The 21,016-nt window shown below is 46.8% G+C and overlaps 1 long non-coding RNA gene across 1 annotated transcript in view; it reads right to left on the bottom strand.

The window, feature by feature from the left end:
• The window catches only part of LOC142827645 (uncharacterized), a 121,374-nt gene extending 100,613 nt beyond the window's left edge, over positions 1-20,761 (bottom strand). The window contains exon 1 of the long non-coding RNA XR_012902347.1: positions 20,709-20,761. This is a non-coding gene — a long non-coding RNA (uncharacterized LOC142827645). The remainder of the gene's footprint in view (positions 1-20,708) is intronic.
• Between the last annotated feature and the right edge of the window lie 255 nt (positions 20,762-21,016).

Raw genomic sequence — 21,016 nt, forward strand, 5'->3', positions numbered from 1 at the left:
GGGCGACCCCACCAGTCCCGAGTTTCTCCAAAGCCATCTACTGTGCAGTGCTCAGCCGCTGTCACTTGAGTACTCACATTGAGTACTCACAGAGCCGAAGAATCGGCTTCTTTGAAGAGAGTTCACAGCACCAGCCTGTTAGTTTGGCTGAGGGTTTTTACTCTCCAGGTTGGAACAGAGCACAGAGATGGTTGTGAAATATAACTAAAGAACAGATACTAAGAAAGATGGTTACAAACAAGAGTAAATATGCTCCAATCTGTACAAAAGTAGTGTAATTTGTTCATGGCAATTTCCTCACTATTGTTACTCTTCCAGCGTGGCTGACCAGTTCTCAGCCAGAATCCAATCCAGAGTGCTTGGGGTTTCCTCCCCCCACTTTAGGGAGCCAAAATAGCTCTCTGCTTACATCTTCCAAAGTTCAATTACTCTGCTTCTGGAAGCAGGAAGAATTCCTGAAGGTACAGGTTCCACCCCCCCCCCCCCAGGAAGAGTGTTAAGTAGCCATCCCCCTCACTGGTTTGCCTCATGATTGTCTACCTTGCATGTAAGTGTCATTCTCTCCTTGCTCAGTTTGCTTTGGAGATGTGGCTCCACTTGTTTGTATATATTTCTTTGTCTAGGACTAGAGGACTTAAGCACTCCTACCAAACACTTTAAAAATATATTTCAAGCACATGTATATTTTTTCATAATCTGTACATATCATAGGGTATGTCTAGACTACATGCCTGTCACCAGAGGCATGTAAATTAGACTACCCGACATAGTCAATGAAGCCTGGATTTAAATATCCCCCGCTTCATTAAAATAAAAGTGGCCACCGTGCTGTGCCGGTTTACAGGCAGGTTTACAGGAGCGGTCAACAAAGGCATTCCCTGTCGACAAATCCGCGTCTTGACTGCCGCACTGTGCCGACGATCAGCTGAGCCGACACAGCGCGGTAGCCATTTTTATTTTAACGAATCCAGGGATATTTAAATCCCGGCTTCATTGACTACGTGGGGTAGTCTAATTTACATGCCTCTGGCAACAGAGGCATGTAGTCTAGACATACCCACAGAGTCTATTATGGGCAGCCTATTGCCCATTTGTGTATTCATCTAAAAGTCTCAAGGAAGGCATTAGATAGGACAATGACTTAAAGTACGCTGAGCTGGTGAGGCCAGCTGAGACTCACCGCTAGATACAGGAAGCCCTGGCCCTCTGGCATTAGGATTCTCAGCCCTGGTCTACATTAGGACTTTATTTTGAAATACCCCCCCAGCCAGGTTGACTTTATAAACAGAGCATCCACATGACCAAGCCTGTTATTTCGAGATAACAGGTCACAGAATTTGAACTCTATACTCCTGCTTTTCATCAGGAGTAATGCTAATTCCAAAATAGTTATTTTGAAATAACAGTACTGTGGATGCTCTTTTCCCCATATAACAGCTGAGAGGCTAGGCACAATGCTTTAATTAGCCATAGGTTAAAGTAAATCTTCCCCAGAAGTCCCAAAATGAGGCTAAACTCCCAAAAGGACCCAACTCTCCTGTGACTTGCCCTTAAATGTAGCCACCTACCTCTGAAAAGCACTGGACAATGAATGACAAACACTACTTTGAGAATAGTAGCATTTTGTATCCAATTTTCCCAGGTGTATGTGGCTACACATTCAGGCTAGTGGGGAATCATACTGGCCTGGTCTACACTAGGACCTGAGTCCAAAATTAACTCCCTCTGCCCCCGATTGATTTTGTAAGCAACACACCCATACTACCAAGCCCATTGTTCTGGAATAATGGGCTGCATAATTCAAATTCTGTAGTCCTGCTTTTAATGAGAAATAAGGCTATTCCAGAACTTGTATGTCAGAAATAACATTAGTGTGGACACCCTGGTGCCATTAATTTGAACTAATTGATCTCTGGGAGGTCTCCTGCAGCTCTCCAGAGTGCTTCTTGGGGCTCTGAGTCTTAGGTAGCACATCCACATTAATGGAGACTGCCTCGGACTACATTCGATTCTTCCTCATATTGAAGACACAGAACTTCACATTTGTAAAATCAGGTGCTCAGAAGTCAAATTTAGTAAATTCGATATAGTCTCCTAGTGTAGACATGGCCACCCTAAACATTTAGGTGAAGATAGATAATGGTTGGATATGTACAATGGAATTACTCCAGATTTACTCTAATTTAGACAGGTTTAACGAGAGCAGAATCTGGCCTATTGTTTTTGATGGCCATAGAGTAAATGAACTTACATTTTCACTTAGTTGTACATGCACATCTGGCTAAGTAGGAAACTCTAGCTTGTAGATACTCATGTGGCTTATAATTAAGCTCACTTTTTTCCAGATTTGGCAGCAGTACAAACCTGGAAGGCCCTAATTGACATTTTTTTCTTCAGTGTTTACTTCAAGAGCACTACATTCTTTGTAAGAGCTCCATAATTGTGGTGGATTTTCTTTCTATGTTCCTTCATTCTGCTGAATCAAAGTAACCTGGCATGCAATTCACTATACTGACATATGTGACACATGTGCAGCTGTTAGTATTCTGCTATTGTGCTTTGGAAATGTTACTGGGGATAGACTTGAGGTAGAGAAATGTCTGAGCCAGATTTATATCCACAGACACCAGTTATGTTCCAAAACGCTTCTTCGTAGGAATCAACTCAGTCACCCAATGGAAAAGTTCAGAGCACTGTAGAACAGCTCTTCCTACAGATACCTGTATGTGGATCTTCCCTGTCCTGCACAAAAGGGAAAGATAGCTGCCTTCACTGCACCATTCCTGGGGCCTTGTAAATTTCAATCAATATACAAGGGTGATGAGTTTGCAGGGGCCTCAATGGCCCAGTGGAGTTTCTGGGGAGTATTCCTTTCTTTTCTGGAGCCTCTAACTATAAATTGAGGTCACTATAGTAGTGGAGGCCACAGAAAGCTATTATAGTGTCTTTTTTTAGGGAGACACGTGTAGAGTGCCACAGGTTCAGGAGCTAGCATAGAGATACAAACCATCTCGGTGGGCCATGGTTTCATCCCACATTTCTCAGGGGGGGAACAAACATTCTCCCTCTCTCAAATCACCACAAAATGGTGCAGAAGGGACTGAGGGAGTTCTCATGGGACTTCTCCCCCCTTAGACCGCTGCAACTGGTTGTTCCAAAGAAGAATGACCTGGGCCAGTGATACAGCAGAAAAATTGAAAGGAATCAACTGTCAGTCAGGAAACAAACCCATATACATCAGTAATGACTCAAGAATAAGGCACATACAGCCAAAGGTAGAAGTCTGATGAAAAAGCTAAGAGAATCCCATTTTTGACTAAGATTAAGCTTGCCCTTTGCAGAAGCCCAGCAAAATCCCTCTGTTTGATACTGAGGTGTTGCATACACCTTGTACTGTACTTCTGATCAAATTGTCCCAAAATACAATTTACAGACATTAAACATTTCCTAAAAGATCAGTGGCCATTGTGCTCCAATTTTTGCATGGATCTAGAGCAAAAATCCTTTCGCCAAGAATGAAACTTGTCGTAGCCTGAAATATGTACTTTGTAACAGCTTTCAAGTTTGTGTCAGCTTTTGAAATACAAGGAAAACAATAACATTCCCCAACATGCACCATCAGTCAGACCCATGTAGTTTTTAGCCCAATGTTCCCATAAGATTAAAATTTCCAAAATGAGAAGAGCTCAGGATAATTGGCTTGAGTGAGTTCTGCCACCTACTGGTGGTCTTTATACTCCAAGTCCCCAAATTGTTGCTTCTGTTGTGATATAAAGCGGCTTTTCTAATAATTAAGAGGCACAGAATGCCTTCCTGTTCTCAAATGAGGAAGAAAGGTGGATCTCTGTTAGAGAATGTTAGTTTTCCATTTTGAATTCAGATTGGTGATCCTCCCTTGGTTTGGGGAGAAAAGTTGTGTTTTGTTTCTACTCCAGACATAAAATAGGCAATTGCAGCAGCGAGCATTTCATGTGCTGCAAAGACCCCTGAGATTTCCCAAGTACATCACAGGCTTTTAAAACTTACAGAATTTGAAAACATTTTCTTCAGGTAGGGTCAGCTTTTGAGCTAGAGGCACATTTTGGGAAAAACAAATTATAGGGGAGTACCAACCCTCCTCCCCCACATACACGCCATGAGCTGTCACTATTCAAATTTGAAACTAGTCCATCCAGAACAGTAAAGGTAATTTTTCAAAGTTGTAGGCCTTTCAAATTGGTCTCAGGATCTTTTTGGATAATGGCTGGCTGGCTATAGCAGGATTTCTGATGACTCAAGTGAGCAGAAAAAAAAAAAAAAAAAAGGATGGCTTCACTCCATGCATGGTAGTTTTAATCTCATTATTTCTCCTGGGAGACACAGCTCATGTGTTTAAAGGTTTAAACTAATATTTACTGTTGAATGCGTAGTGAAAAAGAACTGCAGATGTCTGAAGGAGAAAAAAAACCTGCTGTTACAGTACAACAGCCTCCTAGTCCCATTTAAGGGATTTGTTGGCATTGATTCTAGCTTTGGCACCAGATGTCTCCTGATCTTCATGTGGAAGGGGAACTTGAGAGAATTTTCTCTATGTGGAAGTGACCTTGAGTATCAACCTGAAGGAATGATTGGGGGGTAGAGGCACATAGTGAACTGTCTCTGGGAGCTGAATTTCCCCTTATACTCTTCTTGTGGTGAAGAGGAAGAAACTTGACTCCATCAGCACTCCTAGCTATCTTCGAGACACAGCCGACTTCCTGAGGAAACTACAAAACATCAGTGTTGGTTGTCTCTCGGGAGCTGAGGAAGACATGTTGTGCATTTCATTTGTGGAAACGCATGTGGCTCTGGAACCCAAAGGTCGAAGCACACATGAGGTTACAGATAAGGCATGGGACGATCTACACAGCGGGCAGTTATTTTGTCGAGGTTGAAAGCCTGTCCACTGCAAAATGGTTTTCAGGTTGTCTTTATACCTCTTCCTCAGGCATCCTTGTTTGCAACTACCATGTACCAGCTCCCTGTAGAACAGCTGCCTCGGGATCCTGCTTTCGTCCATGCCGAGAGCATGGCCAGACCATCGAAGCTGGGTCTGGAGGATCTTGGCTTCGATGCTTGTGGAACTAGCTCTATGAAGCACTTCTTGGTTAGTAATTCGGTCCTGCCAGCATACTTGCATGATTGATCGTAGGGAGTGAAACTGCTCCATCCACTTGATGTGCCTATGGTACAGGGTCCATGTTTCACAGCCATACAGGAGAGAGGCGAGGACCATGGCATTATATACTGTGAGTTTAGTTGAAAGGTGAATATCTTTGTGCTGGAGAACTTTAACATGCAATCTCCCAAGTGCCTGACTGGCTTTCTGGATCCTCGCTGTAATCTCTTTGTCAAGGGATCCATCACCTGATATTGTGCTGCCTAGGTACTTAAAACTGTCCATGACTTTCAGTTGTGTGCCATTGATAGTGATGCATGGCTGTGGAAGAGCACTGTTGGGTGCAGGCTGGAAGAAGACTTCTGTCTTTCTGAGGCTAATTGCAAGACTGAACAGTTTGGATGCTTCAGGGAACCTGTCAATGATGGTCTGCAACTGGTTCTCTTGGTGTGCCATAAGGACGCAGTCATCAGCAAACAGCGCTTCGGTGATAAGCCTCTCCGGTGTCTTGGTCTTTGCAGTAAGGCATCTCAAATCAAACAGTGAACCATCCAAACAGTATCTGATGTAAATACCAAGATCTAAGTCTCTGACAGCATCCAAGAGGACTTCAGTGAGGAACAGGTTAAAAAGCACCCGGGCGAGTACGCAGCCCTGCTTCACGCAATTGGAGATGTTATATTTCCCAGATGGTACACCATCCGAGAGTACCTCTCCTGTCATGTCATTGTGAAACAGCTGGATGAGTGAGATGACCTTCAGTGGGCAACCCAGCTTTCTGAGGATCACCCACAATGCATTTCTGTTAACCGTGTCAAATGCCTTCATCAGATCAATGAAGACAGAGTAGAGGTTCATATTCTGCTCAAGGCACTTCTCTTGCACCTTCTCATTACAAAGATCATATTGACAGTACTGCGATTAGGGCGGAAGTCACATTGAGTCTCCCTGAGTCACACTTCTGAAACTGTGGAAATCAGCCTGTTCAGGATGATGCGGGAGAAGATTTTCCTGGCAATGGAAAGCAGTGAGATACCTCTGTAGTTCCTGCAGTCGGCTCTTGCACCCTTATTCTTGTACAGAGCAACTATCATGGCATCACGGAGGTCAGATGGCATTTCTTCCTCTTCCCAAATACTGGTCAAGACATTAAGTGACTCCTCATTAAATGCCTTGTACAGTTTTGTGGGAATTCCATCTTTGCCGGATGCCTTGCCGCAACTCATCTGCCTGATGGCCTTTCTAACTTCTTCAATAAATGGAGGATCTTCCAGGTCTTCAAGGGTTGGCTTGTGAGGGATCTGTTTCAGAGCTGACTGATGATGGACGATTGAGGAACTGACTGAAATACTCTTTCCATCGGTTATTAATGCCAGACTTATCCCTGATCAACGTGGCTCCATCTGCAGACGACAAAAGGGCAGAGCCAGACTTGGAAGGACCAAATACTGACTTAGAGTATGAAGAAGAGCTGAAGAACTCCCTTGGGTTGTTTATGTCAGCATAGTGTTGCACCTCTTCAGCTTTCTTCTCCCACCACTGATTGTGCATTCTATGGATTTCTCGCTGAGCCTGGGCCTGGAGAAACTTAAACTTGTCTTTTTTAGAGATGGAGACTGGGTCATTCTGCCACTCCATAAATTCCTTGTTCTTCTTTGCAAGCAGGTCCTCAATAGCACTGTTGTTCTCATCAAACCAGTCTTGATTGCATTTCTTGGGACCAAGCACTGACTTTGCTGTCTCCATCACCATTTCTCTAAACTGGCTCCACTTCTGAATTGGAGCCAATTCATCAACATCAGTAATCTTCCTGAAAACACCATCCTGGCCACCATGGATGTAGAAGCTCTTTTCACCGACATTCCACATGAAGATGGATTGCAGGCTATCAGGAATACCATCCACAATGACACCACTGCACACCTAATTACAGAGCTCTGTGACTTTGTCCTCACCCACAACGACTTCTGATTCGGAGACAATTTGTAACTTCAAGTCAGTGGCACCCGCATGGTCCCACAATATGCCAACATCTTTATGTCTGACCTTGGACAACGTTTCCTCAGCTCTTGCCCCTTAGCATCCTTACTCTACATTGATGACATCATATGGACCCACGGGAAAGAGACCCTTGAAGAATTTCACAGGGATTTCAACAACAGCCACCCCACCACCAATCTCAGCCTGGATCAGTCCACATGAGAGATCCACTTCCTTGGCATTACAGTACAATTAAATGGACAAATTTCCACCACCCTATACTGGAAACCTCGACCGCTACACTTACCTTCATGCCTCTAGCTTCCATCCCAGACACATTTCTCAATCTATTGTATACAGCCAAGCCCTAAAATACAACCGGATTTGCTCCAATCCCATAGACAGAGAAACACCTACAGGATCTATATAGAGCATTCATAAAACAAATATACACCTGGAGAAGTGAAAAAACAGATCGACAGAGCCAAAATAGTACCCAGACATGAACAACTTCAAGACAGGAAAGACAAGAAAGAGAAAACAGAATTCCACTTGTCATCACCTACAGTTCACAACTTAAATCCCTCCAACACATTATCAACAATCTACAACCTATCCTGGAAAATCTATAGCCTGTCTCCTGCATCCTACAGGTGTCTTTTACATTCTACTCTAATGTGTGCTGTTCCCTTAGGGTATGTCTACACTACCCTCCTAGTTCGAACTAGGAGGGTAATGTATGCATACCGCACTTGCTAATGAAGCCCGGGATTTGAATTTCCCGGGCTTCATTAGCATAAGCGGGGAGCCGCCATTTTTAAATCCCCGCTGCTTCGAACCCCGTGTAGCGCGGCTACACGGGGCTCGAACTAGGTAGTTCGGACTAGGGTGCCTATTCCGAACTACCGGTACACCTCGTTTCACGAGGAGTACCGGTAGTTCGGAATAGGACCCTAGTCCGAACTACCTAGTTCGAGCCCCGTGTAGCCGCGCTACACGGGGTTCGAAGCAGCGGGGATTTAAAAATGGCGGCTCCCCGCTTATGCTAATGAAGCCCGGGAAATTCAAATCCCGGGCTTCATTAGCAAGTGCGGTATGCATACATTACCCCGCTAGTTCGAACTAGCGGGGTAGTGTAGACATACCCTTAGAGTCAGGCCACCCACGCCCTACTCTTTTCCCTGCTTTTGCTCTGCTAACCAAAGGGTGGCCACAAAATTTCCTCATGGAAACCTTTGCTGCTGCCAGCTTCCTGGGTTTATACTAGCCCAGCTGCCCATGTCCAGGTGAGCTTCCCTCTAATCAAAGCTCTCCACTCAACTGCTGCTTAAAGGTCTAGCTTCACAAGTCAGCCAATTTATGCCACTTATGGCCTGTACTCCCCAAACTAGGTCTGAGAGGTCTTGGATTAGGCCTGACTGGTTTAATCCAGCCCTCAGAGGATGAGCAGGGAGGCACACCACCTCCCAGAGGCATTTAGGACTAATTTCACAGAGGGGCATAGGTGCCCACTTGTTTTCACAGTGCCCACTATTGTAATCTTTGCACAAAGCAGTCTTTGTAAGCCATCATTTGGAAACTCAGGGTACGTCTAGACTACCGGGTTTTGTCGACAGATGTTTTGTCGACAGTATCTGTCGACAAAACTTCTGTCGACAAAGAGCGTCCAGACACACTGAGTTCTGTCGACAAAGCAAGCTGCTTTGTCGACAGAACCCTGTAGTCTAGACGCAACCCTACAGGCAATAACACCTTCTGTCAACAGAAGGTGTTATGCCTCGTACAATGAGGTATACCAGCGTCGACAAAACTGCTGAGTTCTGTCGACGTTATGTCGGCAGAACTCAGTGGTAGTGTAGACGCAGGTATAGTTTTGTCAACAAAAGTCCACTTTTGTCGACAAAACTCAGTAGTCTAGACACACCCTCATTCATTGGTCAGCATTGTCTTGAAAAAGTGTGGAGTTCTATCTTTTAACACAATGTTGCCATAAAGTACAGCAATGCATAGAAAACAACCGAAATGTTAAACTCAAAGAGAAGCTAGGTTTCTCAGGAAGATGGGACTCTAATTTGAATAAGTTCAGCAAACTAATTGAAATCAAACCAATATTCCACGGAATCTAGTGAGAAATGAGAAGTTGTTCCTCCACCTAGTCTTAGCTCTGTATTGTGAGGGAAAGATTTGTGCTTTGCTACTGTTCAGTTTCTGGACACCTTCCTCTACTATTTGCTGTTGGTGCATGTCTTTCAGTACTAGTAACCAGATATTTTAATATCAGTAAAGTTGCTACTTTGGGGATACAAGATAGAGTAGCATCATATTCAGGACTTACACTCAGTGAGCTTGTGGTACATATAGGCAAACACTTGCGCTAGACTGGAAGAGCAATAAAAATGCAGATTACTTTCTAATGCCAACAGTCCTGGCACAGAACAGCTTGTTCTAATGTTCACTACACTCTAAGATTTGTTTGGAAGGAGGCACCAGGTCTGTCACTATACACAACTGATTAGCATTTGGGAGATAGAGATTTCCCCTCCGTCCCTACCAATTCAATAGTCATAGGAAGTACCCTGACATGCTCAATTACTTACAGGTGAGGGTTGCCATAGAGTAACCAAAATAATATTGCTGAGCAGTTGCATTATCCTCTTAGGGTACATCTATACTGCAACACTATTTCGAAATAACATAGTCCGCATCTACACAGCAGGCAGTTATTTTGAAATACAGTAGACTTCCGATAATCCGGCACCTTTGGGACCCAGGGGGTGACGGATTATCAGATATGCCGGAGTATCAGGAGGTACTCCAGCGGGGGGGGGGTATGAGGGGAGTGAGGGACTGTGATGTGTCTGCAACCTGCGGGGGGGGGGGGGGTCCGCGGGAAACGGCACAGTGAGGAGCAAACCCTCTGCCATTTTGCAGGGAAGTGGGGGAAGCCCCACACAACCGCTGGTGACAGGCCATCTGGGGCTGCAAGCATCAGCAGCAGTCTTGGGGAAGCAGTGCGGCAGAGCAGCTGGGGTGCTGCCGGGTTGGTCCGCCCCTTGCCGCGCAGTTCCCTGAGGACTCCGCTTCCCCAGCCGGATGCAGTGCAGTCCCGGCAGACCCATCACAGGGGTATAATCCTCTTCCCTTCTCCTCCCCTCCCCTGGCCCGTGAGCATGCGTGCGGCTCACAGGAGCTCCAATTGTCCAGCTACCTGGAGCACTTCTGGGTTCCAGTTGGTGCTGGACTATCAGGAGTGCCAGACCACTGGATGCTGGACAATTGGAGTTTTACTGTAATGTCAAAATACTGTCAAGCTGGAAGACTTCTTACTCTAGCACCTGTAACCCTCATTGTATGAGGAATAAGGGAAGTCAGAGGAAAAGTGCTCTATTTTGAAATAAGTGCTCCCAACTTCAAAATAAGCTATTTTGAAATAAGATACGCAATTGACGTAGGTCATTTTGCATACCTTATTTCAAGGTAAGTCCTGGACTGTAGGCACACCCTTAAACTTCATATCCTGCTGGATAACTCATGGGCAGTTATTCAGTGGCTTCTCTCTTGACATTTAAGATTGCATACCATGTTTAGACAGCTGGAGATTCTGAAGTATTAAGGCACATTACTCCCATTGAAAGAACCAAAGCGCAAAAAAAAAAAAAAAATCCCTGCCGAAGGACCACATGGTTGGGAATAATACAAAGTGTCTACATGAAGATCAGTTTCTATAGCAATTTGGTAGATTTTAAACCAAGCTAGAAATTTATCAACCAAAATGTGTGTATGATGGAAGTATTGGTGCAAGCTTGTTTTATATATATTTTAAAATGCATACAAGATTAGACAAGTACTAGAAAATACATCTTTCTGATCATAAATGCATGCCTTTTCCTTAGCAGCATGCTGTACCTTTGAGTTAGTTTATCTGACTGGTTTATATAGTAATCAAATCCATCCACCAGAGGGTGCTAGTAAACTGTATTAAATTTAAGAATTTCTTGATTGTCATTGTGTATACACACGAGAACTACTTAGAGAATTATAAATTCAGGTGAACATGAATTTTAAACATTTAGATTCTAATACATTAGCTTGCTGCTTTACCATTGCACAGCTAGAAAAGTACGCTATAGAAACAGATCTACAAAAACCAAAGGCTGTCCATTTAGATAACCAAGTTGAGAGAATTTATTAGCTCTTTGTTTTCAGTGAAAATCCCCACACTTGGTTATGAAACTAGTTAATGATAGAAAAGTAAACCTAAAGCACAATTAGAATTATTTGTTAAAACAGTAATAAATGCTCTAACATTTTTACCTACTGTGACTAATTGATTCTCAAATTATGATTTAGCCCCACAAACATTACTCTAGTGTATATCAGGAGAGAATCCATTGATGCTAATGATTTGCACTGGAATAAGTAAAATTAGACTTGTCCCTCACTATTGGCTAGCATGTTGCAAACCATGGATATGGATATAGACACTAGCCACATGTGGCTATTTGGCCAGTTGAGTGTGGCTAGTTTGCTATAGCAGTATCCACTATAGCAGCTACTACTTCATAACTGATTGGACACTATGGATCTATATGCTAACAGGTACTCTGATAGGCTTTGTCTACACTGCAGGGTTTTTGTGGAAGAAGCCTCTTGTGCAAAAACTTTTGCACAAGAACTTCTACAAAAAGGCATCCACACCTCAAAACGAATCGTTTTGCAATGTGCTTTTGTGCAAGACAGCATCCACACTATTGGATGCTCTTCTGCATATAAAGCCACCTGGAACCAGTTCTAGCCAGGCTAGAGGTCACCAGTTGCTCTCAAACGGTGTTGCTGGAGCCCTCCAGAGATACACGTTTAAAGGGAGTCCTCTTAGACAGCTGCTTCTCTGTCTGTGCTGCCTGCTTGCCTCTTTGGCAAAGCTGAGCTTCCACAGTGCCTGTTGTGTTTGCCCATTTTTGGGGATGACAGCTTTTGCCTACTCTGCTCTGTGCTATGGAGCCGGAGTTGCCCTGGGCATGCCACAGACCAAGGCCATGCTATACTCCCTGCTTCAAGCAGGGGTCTTTCCAGATAAAGATGGACCCCGAGAACTTCATCAGCCTCTGTGTGGTTGCGGGTGCTCCACTCCCACGGACCCAGACAACCATACCAAGAAGATTCTAGAGGCTGGAAGCCAGTTCAGACTGGTGGGACTGGCTGGTCATGGAGCAGTGGGATGACCAGCAATGGTTGCAGAACTTCTGCATGCAGAAGGCCACCTTCCAGGAGCTCTGTGTCTGGCTCAAATCTGCCCTCCAATGACGCGACCCCCACCTGCGGCCTGCCATCCCACTCCACAATTGGGTCACCATTGCCCTGTGGAAGCTGGCCACCCCATACGGCTACTTCTTGGTGGCACACCAGTTTGGGGTGGGGAGGTCCACTGTTGGAGCTGTTCTCATGCAGGTAAGGAGATAACAGGATGCAGCCCCTGCATGGGGGCTATTGCGTAAGGGGGACCCTCAGGACAGGGGGACTGGGGACTATACATGGTGGACTGAGGGTGGGGGGGAAGCCCTGGCCCCAGGGGCTGGTGCCTTCTTGCCTTCACACTGGCCTGGTTGGGGAAGCTCCTTCAGGGCAGGGGGAGCCAGAAGGGGGGCAGACATGTCCCACTGGGAGCACAACCCCTGTCTCTCTCCTTCTGCAGGTCATCAACTCCCTGCTGCTGCTCAGAGACCTCTGGCTCCAGGACCTGGATGCCACCATAGGCGGCTTTGCTGTCCGGGGTTCCCCAACTGTGTGGGAGCCATTGACAGCACATACATCTCCATCCGGGCCCCAGAACATCGAGCAGCCCAGTTTGTCAACAGAAAGGGCTACTTCTCAGTAGTCCTACAGGCCCTGATGGACCGCTTCACGAACATTTACATGGGGGGGGGTGGGCAGGGCTCATGACTCCCGAGTTTTCTGCACCCTTCCCCCCCCCCCACAAGGGAGTTTCTGGTGGGTGACCAGACTATGCCAGTGTGCATGGGGGGGGGGGGGGGGAAGACAGCCTACCTACTTGTGCCCAGCAAATGTGCCCGTACACCGGCCATCTGGATTGCACAAAGGACACTTTCAATGCCCACCTGAACAGAGCCCACCTCCTGGTTGAGTGCACCTTCGGGTGTCGGAAAGGATGGTTCTGTTGTCTCCTCACCCACCTAGAGGTCGGGAGCAGAATATCCCCCAAGGTGGCAGCGGTGTGCTGTGCGCTCCACAACTTGGAGCACAAGGGGAAGGCTTTCCTCCCCGCATGGGTGGCAGAGACCACCCACAAGGGCTGAGGCTTTGAGCAGCCCCAGAAAGCTGTGACCCACCAAGCTGGGGTGTGCATCGGGGGGAGGCCCCAAGGGAGAGGTTCTTGCAGAAACCACTGTAAATCTCCCCAGGCCTCCACCCTTCCTTCTCTCTCCCTCACTCCTGTTGCCCCTACCCCGACCTCCCAATAAACACACTTGCTTGGTTTTCAAACAAAAAGACATTTTTTATTTAACATAAGTGAGGGTGGGCAGGAGGAGGGGGGGGCTGTCTGAACTGGGGGGGGGGGGGGAAGAGATCAGTGAACTGAGTGGTATGGTTGGGCAGCTCTGGAGGCCCTAATGGGTTGGACAGGAGGGGCAGCTGGAGTGGGGCCAGGGTTGGCAGGGGGGCAGGAGGAGGGGCCGTAGGTATGATAGGGAGGAGGCATGGCCACGGGGGGGAGAGAGAGAGAGAGAGAGAGAGAGAGAGAGCAGAGGCATGAGAGGCCTGGCAGGGTGGGCAGATGGGTGGGCCATAGGTATGGGGGGGGGGCAGGAGAGTGGATGGCAGGAGCAGCAGCAGCAGCAGGCACCTGTTCTCTCATGCAGGACAGGATGATGCACATGGTGTCGCATCACGCCATGAGGTCAATCCATGCCTGCTACCACCACTCCAGGTCAGCATTCAGTCATCACAACAGGGTGGTGTGTATGTGTTGTTCATCACCCTTATGTGCTGGCACATCAGCTCCTCAGACTCTGGCAGGTGGCTGCAGCAGTGGTGTGGCTGGGCCCTCTGTCCCAGCTATGGAGAGGACACAAGAGGGGGCAGTCAGTCCATCTCACACACACACACACACACACACACACACACACACACACACACACAGCTAGGGCCAGGCAGCCAAGGGAAGTGTCCAGCCACAGTGGATCCCCTCATGGGTGGCAGAGGAGCCATGAGCAGCCTTCCCCTCCCTGGGGTCTGCATACAGCTGTGGCTTGCTGGGCTATCAAGAGGGAGCAGCTGCTGCCTCATGTGCAGGCATGGCTGTGCACTGTGTGCAGCACTCCGGCACGTGTGGGGGTGGTGCCTGCACCTTTGCGGCTATCCTGCTAGCAGCACCCCCTCCTCTCTGGGGGCAAGACTCGGTGGCCAGGCATGAGGCTGGCAGCAGGCTCCCAGCAGGCTCCCAGGCATGTAGAGGGGCTGGCTGCTGTGCCTGTGTGCCGCACCCTCCCTCTGCACGTGGGTGCATGTGCCCAGACTGTAGCAGCATGTGCTGGCCTAGCAGCCTGCATGACGCTGGGTCACCTCCCCCACCCTGTGTGTGTTTGTGCGCCAACATACCTGAGGATCCCTCCCAAGCCTCCTTGGAGACATCTAGGCTGGCAGGGACTGGCTCCAGGGACAGGGTGATGGTCCTGCTTCCTGGTCCTCCTGCTCCATCAGTGGCTGGCCCTGGCCCTCTGTCTCCTCCGGCTTGGGAGCAGGCTCCAGGCGCTGGCGGACAGGCTGCTCCAGCCCAGAGTCCACCATGATGGAGGGGGAAAGTGTTCCCCTCTCCAAGGATGTGGTGGAGCTTTTTGTAGTAGGAGCAGGTGTGCAGTCCTGCCCGAGTGCCCCCTCTGCTCCGTTGCCCTGATATATCCCGGATGGAGCTCCTTCACTTTTGCCCAGACAGTTTCCAGGGTTTGGGCAGGGGAAATCTCACTCCGTCAGGGACGTGGTCATGCAGCTGAAGACTTCGGCATTTTGCCCAGGGTTTCTTCAGCCACTCCTCCTCTTCTCCCCTCTCCCCCCCAATTTGAGGAGGGTCGTAATTTCTGCACCTGACCATGCTGGTGCATGGTGCTTGCTGCCCCGGGGGGTGTCCTGGGAGCCCTGTGGGCTGCTCTCTGGCAGGGCCAGGGATATCTTGGGCACCTGCTTGTTCTGCCATTTGTGCAGACAGAGCTGCATGGCAAGCAGCTGGCTGTGGGCAAGCTTCCTGCCAGAACGGCTATGCAGGGTGCCTGCACCTTTAAGAGGGGCCAGCAGACAAACAAGAGAGTTGTGACTGCCTGCTATGGAGCATCCAAGTGGCCTCCTGTGTTTGTCCCTGGAGGCTAGTGAGACGTAGTGGGGGTACTTGCTGGGCTGTGTTGACCTCTGCTGTCTGGAGCAAGACTCAGCAGGGAAAACCTCACTATGCAAAGGTGATGCCAAACTGGTTGAACCAGATACCCCCCATGGAGAGGAACAAAGGAAGGTGGAGGCTGCCCTGGCTGGGGGGCAGGGCTGGAAGAGAGTGAGTTTAGTTGCGGGCTGGGAGCATGGAGGAGACAGCCTAGGGAAAGGGGCTGGAGTTTAGGGGCCCAGTCTCCCCCATCTCAAGGGGGCCTGAGGCATCCTAGCCCAGCTCTGTGACCAGATTCCATCTGTGCTGTGCTGTATCCTGGAGGCAATAAACTTCCTCTATTCCACCAGCTGGTGCAGTCTGTTTGTGCCATTTCGGGGTGCAGGAGACGGGGTACCCCCAACACGCCGTCACAGCTAGTTTTTGCGCAAAACCCCCTGCAGAGCATCCACACTTGCCTTTTTGCACAAGAACTCTTGTGCAAAAAGGACTTATTCCTCTCCCCACAAGGAATAACTCCGCGCAAGACCACCACCAGAGGGCCTTTGCAGTAAAAGCACATTAGAGGTGTGGACGCTCCACCGGTTTTTGCACAAAAATGCATGCAAAAACCTTGTAGCATAGATGTAGCCATACTGAATAACTTTGTTAAACATTGAATTCCAAGTGTATACTGCTAGGAGAAAGTAATGAAGTAAACTGAAGAGTCAAGAAGTACCAGCAGAAACTATTGATGCAGATGGGAAGGAAACATTCAACATATATTATTCTAAAAATCAAAAGAAAGAAGTGTGCTCAGTACAGAACCAGTACATTTCCTGTGCCTAGATCCACATGGTCAAGGAGGAAAGGGAACAGAAAGATTAGGTACTCTGATTTCCATGGAGCCTTCTCATAGGACAAAATATGAAATAAAGACAGTATACTGATGCTAAACTTCCATGATCATAAAGGACTTCAGCAATGAACCCTATTACAAAAGCTCACACATGATGAGGCTTGCTCCCCCTATGAGTAAGACACCTTGGTATATGCAGAGAAGTTTCACACTTTTAAAGCTCAGGATCCTCAGAGATCATTTCCTCCCTTCTCCCTCACACTATATGAGAGCTACGAGTCAGAAAACAGCAAGAGAATACATGAATAGTAGTCATTCACTGCCCACAGAGCACATTAACTTGCAGAGTGGGGAAGTACAGGGTCAAGTAGGGAGTGGGGTCCTTGTCCTTTGGATTAAAGAGGGATTCACTTTATGAAGTCTGGAAGACTAAGACACTTGAAGTTTGTTTTGAATCATTTCCAGTCCATGGGATCATTCCAGCTCCATATTTCTGGATCATATAACGTTTTAGTGTATACCTTCTCCTCAGATTCACTCAGGCAGCCAACCACCCATGGTGCAGGAGGAAGTTGAAGTGAGGGGTCTGGCTGAAAGCTTGGGTGCAGGAGAGGGCTGGTGGCAGGGGTTTTGGGTGGGAGGTTGAATGCAGGGACAGGCTGGGGGGGCAGGGTTCTGAGTGGGAGGGTGTCATGTGAGGGCAAGGGGAGTGTGGTCTGGGCATGAGGAGGATGGGGGTCACTTACCTGCCTCTGTGCCTCACACCACTCCAGGAACTGCCACCCAATGCTCCCATTCAATGTTCCCTCTAATTTTTTCCACCTACTCGCCCCGCCAGGCTTCTGCACAATCACAGGCTCCTAGCGCCGATCGTGGCCCTGCCTTCCAGCCGCTCCTCCCACCCATGCCAAGCTTCCATCTAGTGTGCAGCTGGAAAAATAAGAGAATACTGGACATTGCACATGTCCAGTATTCTGATTTTTATTGGACAAAGAACGCAAATATCAGACTGTCTGGTAGAATACTGGACACCTGGCAACCCTACAGAGAAGTTTAACAAAAAGAAAATAATCTGATTGTGACTAAATAGACACTTCCCTATCTACTTAGTATCCATGCTTCAAGGTCCATCTATTCCCATGCCTGATATTCTTTGTAGGCATTGTAGTTCTACTTGGTTCAATTCATCTTCTTTCCTCAACTCCTGGCTTAAAAAACCTCACACAAACACAGCAGAAAGGTAGAGCTTCCCATTCAAATCTCAACACCTTCTTCCATTGGCTCTCTGCCAATACCCCATGCTACCTGAATTTAACCCTTTAGTCATTGAATGCTGGCCAACACTCCTCATACCCATCACAGATGTCTGCTATTCAATATGCTCCTTTAGTACTTTAGCACAGTGATTAAGTTTTCCCCTGCTGCTTAATTGCAATTTTGATTAATTTAGTATTTAACTTTTTTACTGGATCCTGCAGGCCAGTCTGGAGGTGACCAGGAAAATGGGGACTTAAGAGTGCAAAATAGTTCGCTAGGCCACATATCCAACACAAAATAGTTTCTTCCCAGTGTGCATGGGGGATCAGAGCTTCAATATTACTCTTGATCTTTTCACAGCCCATTGCTAAAAGTCTCCAAACACTTACAGAATTTTTCCTTCTGGCAGCAAGCTCAAATTCCTTCACAGTGCCATGTGATGTTCCAACTTTTGTCCTTTCAGCAATGTTTTATAAGGCTTTCTAAAACTGACTTGTGATGGAACCCTATGTGTTATTTCTTGACCTCCATTGCCATAATCTAAAAGGTTTTTGGTTTTAAGAAAACAGTCTGCACCATACTTAATTATTTTATTTTTCCCAAAGATAAGAGAGAGCTCTTCCTGAAAGCAAAATTAACCTGCAGTTTACATATAATATTAAACATATTAAGGGGTACACTTACATCACTAAGATATTAAAAATGATTTTTTTAGCCCTAGCAGATAATTGGAAGAGAGATCCTCAAATTTTAAGATTTAGCCAATGGATTCGCCTTGCCTCAAAGGCTTCAAAATGGTCCAACATGGAACTGATGTAATAGGGTAGGTGAGCAAAAGTTAGTGTTACCAGATGGTTTCAACAAAAATATCGGACACACTAGACATTACATCACAATCTACATTACATCTTATTTAGAAAATATCAGACATTTATATTGTCTTGTTTATATTTTTTCAATTTGTTCCCCAAACAGAAAGTTCAAATACTGGACTGCCCAGTCCAAAACTGGACACCTGGCAACCCTAAAGTTAATGTGGAGGAACTGATAACTATCAGATTTAAGGGCCACAGAGGAAACAAAAAGTTAGGAAAAACAAACCTAACATAAAATATAGGCAGTCACACTCCCCTCTAATAGGCTTGGAGATGTGGCCCATTATGTCGTCAACGCCCCTGTTGGGTTGATAATTTGAAGAGTCTAGAGACCTAATTATATCTGTTGGTTATCTGTGAACTATGTAATCTAGGCCCAGCCAGCTGAGTGCCCTTCTGGCACAGGATAAAGACCAAAAGAAGTTTAAAAAACCCCTTGAAGGATAAGGACACAAGTTATAACCCTATTATAGGGGCAGGCGAAAGTAGTTAAAAAGGGACCAATCTAGGAACATTTATTTCAAGGTGGATTTATCCCAGAGCCTCTGTAACCAAGATATCACACTCCGACCTCAGCCACCCAGTACTTTTTAAATGCACCAACTTTTTAAAATGCACTAACAATCTTGTAGACCCCAGTTTTAAAAGCCTTTATGATTTTATCTTTAGACAGGAGAGTACATTACTACTTGTTCAAGTAGTGTACACACACACACACACACCTGACACCACAAATGGGCTGGAGTCTTTACCCTTATTTTGTTCTTTCTGGAAAAAAAAATCCCTAAAGACAAAAACCAAAAGCCATTGCCCATGCATGCTTAGGGGTATCCCCTGGCAGAGCACTAAGGCTGTTATCTGGGCTAGAATCATTATTGGGAGCCATGAGTGCAGGCTCCCAACTCATTCTAGAAGAGAGTGAGCCAGTTTCAAAACTGTTAGCCACAGCTCTAGTTTCAGAGCCTCTGTACTGATTATGTACAACGAGGGGATCAAACCCACGGTTAGACTTTGACAGGAGAGCAGACAGCCTGCATGGGCCTCTGGGCAAGACAGAAGGAGTGGCTCTGCACTCCCAGAAGGGGTGGGACTAGGACAGCCACTGCATAGCCCAGAGCTCACAGGCCAAGCCCTCCAGGCCTCAGAGCTGCCCAGAGGGCACCACATGGGGTTCTGGTGGCAATTTAAAGGCCAGGTTTCCAGCCACAACTAATTCACCAAGCCCCCAAGGCAACTGTCCCTTCTGCTCCTGCCCCTAGTCAGGGCAAGCCTGAACTTTGAAGCTACTGATGGCACAGGATCAGCTAATTCTCTTTAGAGTCTAAACTCTTGCCACAACCCCACTGCTACCACCATATTTGGAAATCAAAGGATTTTTTTTTTTTAATATCAGAAGTGTCTGTAAACATTATAGGTAAAATGTTTCTCAACCTTACACATTGTTACAACGGGAGGCAATGTCAAAGCGGGGGGGGGGGGGGCGAGACAGCAGAAAACTTTGCTTTGAGTCTGTAAGTGTGTTAAAGTTCTTTGCCAGCATCAATAGATTTGCAAGGAAAGTTCAGACATCAATTCAAAACATTTTGTTGGTAAAACTGACCCAGCCCTGATTTCCTGTACAGAATCTGCAATTAATCTTTGTATAAGAATTGGGTCACAGAATGCTAAAGGTTTCAGACCAGAGGTAGGAGGTTCACCAAACTCCATTTCCCCACCCCCTCAACTCACCATAAATCCATTCCTTTCACTAGGCAGAGGGTTATTAAATCCAGTTAACATATCTTAAGGAGAAACCTATAGTATATGGGGGCATGTTATACCTTTTATTACACAATGCTTATGATTTTAAAAGAACAAGTACTTGAAAACACAAAAGTTGTGTTTTTCACATGTTACAGACTTGTAACTGGGTGACACTTGCCTCTCATGAGATTCTCTCTCCTTTCCTGCCCCTCTCCTCCCCTCCCCCCATCATCTCATTGAAAGCCTATGCCTGCCCTCTCAGCTTGTCAGCCTTTTCAGCTGCTCAGCTCTCTGGCCAAACCACACAGCCTCATTTGAATCAATAAAAACCCGTTCCTAGGTACACCCTTAACAAGGGCCCATCTCCAAACCCTTTGTATAGTCTCTCACTCTGTTTCCCCACTCTGGATGAGAGTGGTGCCTCCAAGGCTTCCCCTCCTAGATAATACCTTGCCCCTAGCTCAAGGCTTTATCACAGTTCATCAGTCTCACCACAGTCCACATCATCTATGCAGCTCTCCACTGAGGGGTCTACATGGTGCTGCTGCCACTCTTTGAGCTCTTCCTTGTAACTGAGTGTTACTATACTTTGCAGTGCCTTTTATAGGCCTTCCTGGCCCCTGATTGGCTGGTTCCTCCTGCAGCCATTCTAGCCTCCTGGAGGACTTGTCTATGGCCTTTTCAGGGGTGGGGTGGGGTGAGGTAGGACCACAGGGTCTCTGGCAGGGGGACCTAATGCCTGGGCCACCCTGTCACACATGTACATAGGAAACATAAAGACTAAGCCATTAAAACTGCTC

Source organism: Pelodiscus sinensis, chromosome 3, assembly GCF_049634645.1.
Source record: "Pelodiscus sinensis isolate JC-2024 chromosome 3, ASM4963464v1, whole genome shotgun sequence".
Taxonomy (NCBI): domain Eukaryota; kingdom Metazoa; phylum Chordata; order Testudines; family Trionychidae; genus Pelodiscus; species Pelodiscus sinensis.